The sequence below is a fragment of the Engystomops pustulosus genome, chromosome 6, assembly GCF_040894005.1.
Source record: "Engystomops pustulosus chromosome 6, aEngPut4.maternal, whole genome shotgun sequence".
Lineage (NCBI taxonomy): Eukaryota > Metazoa > Chordata > Amphibia > Anura > Leptodactylidae > Engystomops > Engystomops pustulosus.
Genome location: NC_092416.1, coordinates 46,935,924 through 46,946,708, shown reverse-complemented (window position 1 = coordinate 46,946,708; position 10,785 = coordinate 46,935,924).

Here is a 10,785-nt window from a genome sequence, read left to right as displayed (position 1 = left end):
TCATGACTGATCAGTGCACATTCCTCCTGTGCAAGCAGTTGCAATAGTAATTACATTAGGCATGTATATTATATTATATTAGTGATTGTTAATTATGGAATTCTTGTATTACCTGGTCTTTGCCCTATTCTGCCCTTCTCTATGGAAATTACACAGAAGACTCTAGTAGTGCCATGCCTGTAGGGGCTGAGAAACATTCTGTGATTTTAAGATCAAAGTTACATGGTAACACTGTACATGTCATAAAATAAAGTAATAATGTTCCCCCCTGGTGCCGCCTGATATAAGCCTTTATTCTTCACTTTGACACAAAAGGTTACATGGAATGCAGTGTAAATCTCCAAATCTCCAAAGAGCATAGTCTTAAAATCAGCAGATTATTAGTCCCTAAACTAAAGGTCAAAATCTAACAAATCCAAAACTACTGTGTAAGCTCATACAGGGCTCATTGTAATAGATCGATACACACGCCATGAATGACCTGTTTATAATTGGGTGTAATTGAATGTTTATTAATAAACAATTTTGGTTAAAATGATTAATTTTTGCACAACTGATTTTTTTCATATGTATTTTATTTATCTGTATATTTAGGTCTTCAGGGTGATACATATACATTACACACCATGATTTGTGTTAGGCACATTACACACGAACATATTAAGACGGCGGTGTGCTATCCTTACCATTTTCGTACGGGTAGCATATGGCCACATTCAATACAATGGGCAATACGGTCATAGATTTAAATTGCCCACAGTACCGTACCATGCGGTGAGCAAGTAAAAAGTTGTCCTATTTTCTCCTGTATTTCCTTCCCTACAGATAATAGAAGCCCTTGAAATATGTGTTGCATACTTTTATGCACTGTATGCTTCCATATATAAACGTGTGGAATCGAGGGATTTTGGGGTTGAACAAGCTAGTAGTATAATTTGCCAACCTACCGTATTTTATGGATATGGAACATACAGTTAAAAAAAAATCATGGCCAAGTACGGCTCTGAAATATATGACTGCAAAATACAAACATACTTGTGAAGGGGCTTTAGATTAGAACTATTCAGCAATGTTGGGGGCAACAACTGATACGTAACTAAACACTATGGTTGGCATTCACCTACCACAGGTTGGGCATTGTTGGCAACATTACTATTCTGCAGTCTGGCTCTCACTAAAGGTTGCCAACACTTATCAATGCAAATAGTTTGTATGTTCTTTCGGTGTTTGCATGGGTTTCCTCCGGGTCCTCCTGTTTCTTCCTACACTCCAAAACATACTGGTAGGTTGATTTGATTGTGAGCCCCATTGGAGAAAGGAACTGATTTGGAAATCTATGTGTGTGCTATATAAATAAAGGAATTATTATTATTATTAACATTACTCTTATAATTTCCACCTGTCACTTGGTTTAACTGAGCATCCATGCTTTCCACAGAGGAGAAACTTGTTGTCAAAAACCTCTGGTGGAAACTTTTCTATCCGCAATAGATAATACATTCTTCAGTCCAAAACCTCCACTATCTATCTATCTATCTATCTATCTATCTATCTATCTATCTATCTATCTATCTATCTATCTATCTATCTATCTATCTATCTCTATCTTCTCTCTCTTAAAATCGGATAGATTTGAAACTCTAGTCATGTGCCACTGCTCCCTTCTTTGTGCCATTGATAGGTGGTTAGGGGGTTTCATGGCTTGTTAAAAATGAAGAATCTTTCAAGGTAGTTTTCCCCACAAATGGAAATTATCACCTAACCACAAGATATGTGATAAATCCATGATTACTGAGGATGCCATTGTTGAAACCCTAATCGAACAATAAAACTGGGATCCTGGGTTTCTGTTCTCATTTCATGACAATAGTGATTGAGAATTTTAGTGGAACTGCTGTAAACCTTAGAGGGTGAAACCTTTTTACGGCCACTTTTATGGGTTTTTTTGCACTTGCATGGATTAAACCCAGTCCCATAATTTTCCAGTGTGTTATAGTCGGATAGGCACTGGTCAAGTGCTGATGACAATAATAATAGACTTCCCAAGACGCAAACACGGGCAGGAATAGAAGCTGCTCTGTCAGTCGGCTCAGCCTTCTGCATGAGTCCATAGAAGTGAAAAGGGAGGTGTGCTAGCCGCTGAAATAATGGCTAGTACATCTCCAAAATTCACGTATATGAGTTCTAAATCTGCATCCTATGAAACATGGAAGGACCCGGTGTTATGTCCTTGATAAAAGCACAAAAAACACCCATTGTACAGATGTATGTAAGAACCTCTGCTGTAAACCTATGGCGAAGTATAAAACTATTCCAGAATTAAAGTTGAGCAATCACCATCCCATCTAGCCTTTGCATTAGTTTTTCTTTCCTGCACTAGTTTTAGCATATAGGACCCCCTAGTTAAAAAACGTTTCATTCATGGTTAAGCATTGGGTTTTGGATATGGAAAAAATTCTATTTGCTCTATCTTGGAATAGATATTACTGTCAGCTTCACAGATCCATCTCAGATACTTCTGTGACAGAACTGCTCAACAATATAATTACTACTTGTATATACCACGGCTGCTGATGAGACTAATATTATCCCTGGAGTCCAGAATGCAAAAATGTTTTTGTTTTTTTGTAATGTGATACATTTGCCAAAATGAAGTATCTAAAACAGTTTTAAATTAATTAAACTTTCTGCATATTTAGAGGGTCATTTCTGTTCCCCATTTCACCGCTGGCTCTTTAGAATAAGTTTCATTCATCCATGATGATCATTTAGTAATACAATCTTTTTCCACTAGGGGGTTCCACCAACACAAGAGAAGTATCCACATGTTGATAGACTCCGGGGTGAGCTGAGGACAAAGCTTTCTTAACCACAAGTAAGTGTTCCCGATTCTCTAATGTGAGTAATTGCAAATTTGGACCGTGTATCCATAACTTATTTATTGTACATAGTGATATATAGAATTCAGGATCCTTATTGAAAACAGTAAGCATTTATTTAAATGCAGTATTCTGTGGTCACTGCTCGGCAATTTACTTTACAAAACAGTATCCTGTTCTATAATGTCTGTTTCTGCCCTGCAAAAGACACAAGTTGCATACTAATGTATAGACAGAAAATACACATCTAAAAATGGCAGCTTGTATTCTGCTGACATATTATCAGGGTGAAGGCAGGCACTTGGATAATTCTCCATTGCTCTGTCCTATTGAATTGCACTTACTCATAAGAAGCAACATCATATCACATTACTGTATATGCAATTTCAATAATGTGTATGGTTACTGTGGCTAAACCAATACCATAATATATTGGTATGTAATTAATAAAGTAGAACATGAACTAGAAAATGTAAATATCCTAATACATTTCAGTTACACAGTCTTTAAATATGGCATTTATATCACAGTGGCTGATACAGAACAATAAATCTGACATATCTTTAGAATGTTTAATCTACATTTATGCTACCTATTAGATTACACCACTTGAACAAGCAGAAACAATGGGGCAGATTTACTTACCCGGTCCTGTCGCGATCCGGCCGTACGTTGTCCGGCGAGGATTCGGGTCTGTCGCGATTCACTAGGGTCATGCGTCCAATTTCCTGCATGTGTCGCTTCGGTGCTGAGATGGGCCGGAGTTCACCTTCTTCTTCCTGGTGCATGTGAGTGCTGATCTTGCGACACAATTTTGTTTTTAAATTCCAAATCTGTCGGGTTGTCCGACAAACCGCCCCCCCCCCCATTTCTGTCGCGTGCAAGCCGACACCGATGAAACACAATCTAATCGCGTGCGCCAAAAACTCGGGGCAATTCGGCGCAAAACGGAAATATTCGGAAAACCCGACGGAATCGCAGTCCACGGACCCTTAGTAAATGTGCCCCAATATATTTGGTTACATCTACCTCAGTTCTTGTACATTTAGCTTATTAAATTTCTCTCTAGTCTGTGGATGATTCAGATCAATGCAAAGGCAGACTCAGAGGTTACTCTTCAGGGTCATGTACAGTGGGTACGGAAAGTATTCAGGCCCCTTTAAATTTGTCACACTCTTATTTCATTGCAGCCAATTGGTAAGATCAGTTAGTTAGTTTTGTTTGCTCATTAATGTACACTCTGCACTGACAGTTTAAAAGAGAAATGTAAATATTTTTGATCACAAGTATTCGCCCCTTCGCTCAGTGTTGAGTAGAAGCAGCTTTGGAGTCTTCTTGAGAATGCAACAAGTTTTTCACACCTGAATTTGGGGATCAGACACTGCATAACACACTGCGTCGCCAGCACTAGTATGCTGACACAGCGAGGGAAGAGGAGGTCAGTGCACATGAGGGGAACGGGGGAAGGTGAGTACAATGTTATTACAACTGTGTATATATATATATATATATATATATATATAATATATTATATATATATATGTGTGTGTGTTACAGTTTGAGGGCCATACATATATGTGTTATTAGGTTGCGGGGGCTCTATACAGAACTGGATTTTGGTAATTTACTGTACTTTAGCCTTAGGCTACAATAAACAACCATAAGTGTTATCAAATGAAGATTTTTATGTTAATACTGGTTCTTATGACAACCCAACATTTTTAAAAAAACAATAGTCATAGAGACCAAAAAAATTTTGATTGGGGTTACAATTATAAAGAATACAGTTCTGACTTACACACAAATTCAACTTAAGAACAAACCTGCAGACCCTTTCTTGTACGTAACCCAGGGACTGACTGTATATGTGTTACTGGGAAGTGGGGGCACTGTATATATTGGTTACTAGGCGGTGACGGCGTTACTGGGCGGTGGGGGGCGTGTATACATGTGTTACTGGGCGGTGGCGGCCATTTATACATGTGTTACTGGGCGGTGGTACAGGGGGGCTGTATATATTTATTACTAGGGGGCTGAATATATTTATTACAGGGGGACAGTATATAGTTATTACTGGTGGACTGTATATAAATGTGTTACTAGGTGGGCTGTATATAGTTGTTACTAGGGGAGCTGTATAAAGTTATTACTGGGGAGCTGTAAATAAATGTATTACTAAGGGGGTTGTATATAGTTATTACTAGGGGCCTGAATATACTTATTACAGGAGATTGTATATAGTCATTGCTGGGAGGGGCTGTATAAATGTACTATAGGGGGATTGGATATATTTACTATGGGAGGTTGCATATATTTATTACTAGCAAAATATACTTTAAAAAAAAATTGTAGGGAGGGCCTCCACCCAGTCTGAGGTCCAGAGCAGTCTGGCAGAGGTTTTCATCCAGGATATCTTTTTACTTGGCCGTATTGATCTTTCCATCAATTGCAACCAATGGTTGGTGTCCCTGCCCTCATAGCATGATGCTGCCACCACCATGTGTCACTGATGGGATTGTATTTGGCAGGTGATGAGCATTTTCTGGTGTTCTCCACACATGCCGCTTAAAATTATCACCAAAATGTTCAACATTTGTCTCATCAGACCAGAGAATCTTCTTTCTCATAGTCTGGGAGACCTTCATGTGTTTTTTGGGAAACTGTATGCGGCTTTCACATCTCATGCACTGTGGAGAGGCTTCCATCAGCAGACTCTGCCATAAAGCCCCGACTGGTGCAGGCTGCAGTGATAGGTGACTTTGTGGAACTTTCTCCCATCTCCCTACTGCATCTCTGGAGCTCAGTCACAGTGATCTTGGATTCTTCTTTACCTCTCTCACCAAGGGTTCTCTCCCATTATTGCTTAGTTGGCTGCACGGCCAGGTCGAGGAAGAGTTGTCTCAAACTTCTTCCATTTAAGGATTATTGAGGCCACTGTGCTCTTGGGAACCTCAGGTGCTGTATACATGCTTTTGTAAATTGAGCCAGATCTTTGCCTTGCCACAATTCTGTCTCTGAGCTACTTTGGCAACTTATTAGACCTCATGATTCTCATGTGCCCTGACATGCACTGTGAGCTGTTATATAGACAGATGTGTTTCTTTCCTAAACAAGTCCGAACAGTTTAATAAAACTCAGCTGGACTCCATTGAAGGAGTAGAACCATCTCAAGGAGGATTAGAAGGAAATGGACAGCATGTGAGTTAAATATGAGTGTCACAGCAAGGGTCTGAATACTTATAACCATGTGATATTTCAGTTTTTCTTGATTTATAAATTAGCAAGAATATCTACATTTCAGGTTTTTTTTTTGTCACGATGGGGCACAGAGTGTTTATTAATGAGCAAACAAAATTAACTTTTTTGATTTTGATGTTGAACTACAAAATTAACTTTTTTGATTTTATCAATTGGATGCAATGAAACAAGGAGTGAAAAATTTAAAGAGGTCTGAATAATTTCCATACCCACTGTATATTCTGTGCACTGCCCTTCACAGTTGACCCTGCTTAGTGCTTCTAAGAGCAATTTTCATAGGATCCACTTTATTATTTCTGTCCTTTTTTGAAGTGTTTTGCTAATCTTTGTGACTTTTTTGACAATTGTGCATTCATTTTCTGTGTTTTGTGCCATTTTTCAATTTCATTCATTTCAATTTCTGTGCCATTTTGTGGACTTTTTAAGTCTCAAAAGTGCACACTTTACTTTTTCATGTGAACACTTTCAGCAGAACATTTCAAAAAGCTTATATATGGCACAATGTTCCAGTACAGCAGAGCCGGGCATGATGCGGCCGCAGGCCACATCCAACCTGCTGAGTATTTTGTACCAGCCCAAGTGACCACCTGCCAGATCACAGTCGCAACTTCTGTAACCGTAGTCGTGGCAGGCAGTCAACTTTATCTGCATCTGGAGGTAGGTCCCCGGACATACCCACCCACCTTCTCAACAGTGGAGATTGTCCACTGCAAGATTGGCCGTCAGATGCAGGAAAGTTGGGAGGTGTGTCATGGTCCACTGGGCAATAGCAGAAATCATATGACAGGTTTTCTTTACCGCAAATCTAGATAAGGTCTGAGTTATATGATCTATCAGCTAACTCATCTATTTATACTGTTTGTTATTGGTCATCTGATTGCAACTCCTCTGGCAGGTTGTAGAAACTATGTAATGACACATCTGGGACACATCTCTCTCTCCAAGATGTTCTTGGGGGAAGCATCCCAAGGTCTTAGATGCTGTGGTCACAATTGACTGTGCCATCTAAGAGGTTAACAGAACCACAATCAGTTCTGACAGCTCAGTTAATTAAAATCACCTTTACAATGGTCCCTCAAGTTACAACATGGGATAACCTTAGACCTTAAAATTTCATCCAAAAATGAGAAAAAATGATGATGAAAGATAAGTCCTTACATGTAATAGGAGAAGATCCAGGGGTGCACACCTGCATGTCAATGTGCTAGGTTTACAATCCTTCATCCTGGTGATTTAACTTTTTTATGCAACAAAAAGAAGCATTTATTAATACATTTTTTGTACATATTTTCATTAATGGATATTAATACCCTGGTCCAGACTGCAGGTGGCGTCATTGATTTAATAGAAGCTGCAAGCACTATCTGTCAGAGTTAGCACACTGTAGATGAGATCTTCCTTCACGACTTGGTGTATCTAGAAATACAAGAAAATCTTCACAATAAATAAATTATTCTCTTAACAGAATATGTGAACAATTCATTGTTCTAGATACATGCGGATTCTAGTTTCATTGACACCCTTTACAAAGGCCACAACCATCACCTAATCCTTTCGGCGGCTGGATCTACCTGACAGGTCACATAGGAATGTTCTCAAATTCTTTTACTGATTTTGGGCAATGTTCACATCTGCTCTGGAGCCTCTTACACATATCCTGTTGGGGAGGACTATTTTTTGCAGCAAAATAAAGGACACATTATCGGACTCTATTATAGTCACTGGGATGGTCTTAGGCCTCATGCACAGGGCCCAGACGAGGACCCAGCGAGCATCCTCACCTCTCCCCTCTCTATAGAAAGCCAGTGCCATTATATGGAAAAATTAAGGACATATCCTATATTGTTCTGTGCACAGATGGTTCGGTGAGACAACGTGTGCTCACCGCACCGTGACCGGGTGCCGTAGACGTCCATGGTGACAGTCTCCATTACGTTCGGGTGCATAAGGCCTAAGTTGGTGTCTGTTATGTTCCCTCATTTGTTCTTTCCATTGTTTTCTTGGAAAGAAAATGGCTATAAGAAACAGAGAAGTGAACACAGCTATAGAGAGGTTGTCTGAAAGATTACACTTATCCAAATTCCACAAGAGAGATAATAAGTGTCCAATGACTTGAGACTCCCTCTGGACACAACTGAGCACTACCTGTGAATTAAGTGATGCTGTGTATGTGTTACTACTGTGAAGCTATACTACAGAGAATGGATACAGAAGAACAGCTCTATTCTTTGTGTAGTGGTGGAGCAGTGTTATTGCAGGCTATCTCTTGCTTACTTGAAAGAGACCTGCCCTGCAATTAGCCATCCCCCCATAGAGTCCCGTTCTTCTAGCACTCTACTCTGTGATAATTCAGGCATCACAACCATCCAGAATTATCTCAACTGTGGGATCATGAGTACCAGACAGATCTGATATTGATAGCTTATCAGTATACTATATGTGAGTTGGAAAACCTTTGGTTTCACAAAGTAAATAGGAAAATTTTATTGTCATGATTTACTGAGGAAATGAGCTACATAGATGATGGCAAACAATACAAATATTGCTCATTGTGAAACGTAGCAAACATTTAAATTGTATGTATGGGTAATGATTCATGTGGTTGTATGGGTGTACAGATGAGTTTTACCAAAAGAAAAGTATCACTACGCAGCATTTCCTAATTTCCGGCTGCTTTGTGGAAATTTCTAGGAGAATTTTCGCTGTTGCATTGCCTATGGGGGAGTGAATTTATCAAAAGCTGGTATATTGTACCATCTTGATGTGCCCCTCTCCCAGCACTTCACAACAGATATACTAAGAGTGTTCAACCTCTCATAGTATTGCACTGTGACCTGCATCAGGAACTTTATCTGGGGTTCTATAGCCATGGTTCGAGTATCAGATTAAAGACAATTTTTATCATCAAGTTTCTGAGGTAAAATTGTTCTAGTTGCCCATGGAAACCAATCAGAGCTCAGCTATCATTTTGTAAACATCTGTGGAAATATGAAAGCTGAGCTCTGATTGGTTGCCATGGGCAACTAGAACAGTTTTGCTCTAAGAGGCCTATGATAAATCTCCAATGTGTTTCTGTGAGCTACATAATTGGAGAAACAGGCAGTTTAACAAAAAGACAGGAATTTGTTTCCATCTATGTACTTACCTGCCCATATTTCTGGTTCATTGAACGTAAAAAATCTTAAAGGTAATCTACCACCAGAATGAAGGATTGTAAACCAATTATACTTAAATACTGGTGTTTGCCCCCGTGACAGGATCCGTTCTTCTTGTAGCTTCTTGTGCCCCTGTTTTTAAGAGGGAAAAAAAAAATACCAGAACTCAAGATATACTAATCTATATTGACGCTCCCCGCTACACTGACTCGTCTTTGGCAGGACTTCATCTTCTGTTCATTTTCACATGACTTTGGAGGAGATTTTTAATGGGTAAAAGCGCAAGATTTCATATAAAAGAGGAAATTCTAGAAAGGAAACTTTTCCAACCCTAACTGATGGGGCAAGTAATTTAGTGGGGTGAAAGAAGGTGACAGGTTCCTTTTTAAGTTACTTTAAAAACATGTCAGACTTAATGCATGACTTATGCATAAATAGAGTATATACACTGCCCGAGTCACAATGTGACTGGTAGACTAAACCTATTGCAGAGCATGAGGTCCTGTGGACATAATCTATAATTATTACTAGCAGCTGCACCCAGCTGATCTGGGGAGTTCCTTGCTGGGGGTCTCCCTTTCAGAGACAGGGGACAGAATTTATGAATAGGGGTTTCCTATAAAAGACGTCCCTTTTACACCCCCAGGTCTATTTATTTTTGGAGTGTTTTCTTAGCATGTAACAGCTGATCATATAATAACTCCCATGACTCAGTTACTATGGCTAAATATAGAGATAAATATTAGTGGTTGTTACAGGATTTGTCTCCATTAATCATCACAATCTAATATTTATTGGGATTTTAAGCATTGCAAAAAACAAGACCCAATATTGTATTTGATACATTGATTTTGCTGCAGAATGTAGCTGCAGATTTCACTTAATGAGTGACATTTATCATATGTCGGCGCTTCAGGACTTGGAGATTGTTTCAGGACTTTATGCAGAACACTGTTGTATAAACCCTGATAAATCTCCCAAGATGAATGAATCTGTGGTGAAAGTACACTAGTTTCTGCTACAGAAAATCAAGGCCACTAGGAATTTTTGGCTCCCTGACAACATTTTTGCATGTCCCATCTTATACTATTATGCCACATCACATATAAGTGCTTCATAAATTCATTTTCCCATATATAGTTCCCTGGATTGAATTACAGTGAGTATGACAGTATATACTGTATGTAGCCCAGCACATGCCCCCAAGTAGATAGGTAGCCACAGAACATGCCCCCAACTATATGGATAGTCACAGCACATGCCCTCCAGTATATAGATAGTCACAGCACATGCCCCAGGTATATAGATAGTCACATCATATGCCGCTCAGTATATACATAGTCACAGAAAATGCCCCTCAGTATATAGTCACAACACATGCCCCCAGTATATAGATAATCACAGCACATGCCCATCAGTATGTAGATAGTCACAGCTAATGCCCCTCAGTATATAGTCACAACACATGCCCCAGTATATAGATAATCAAAGCA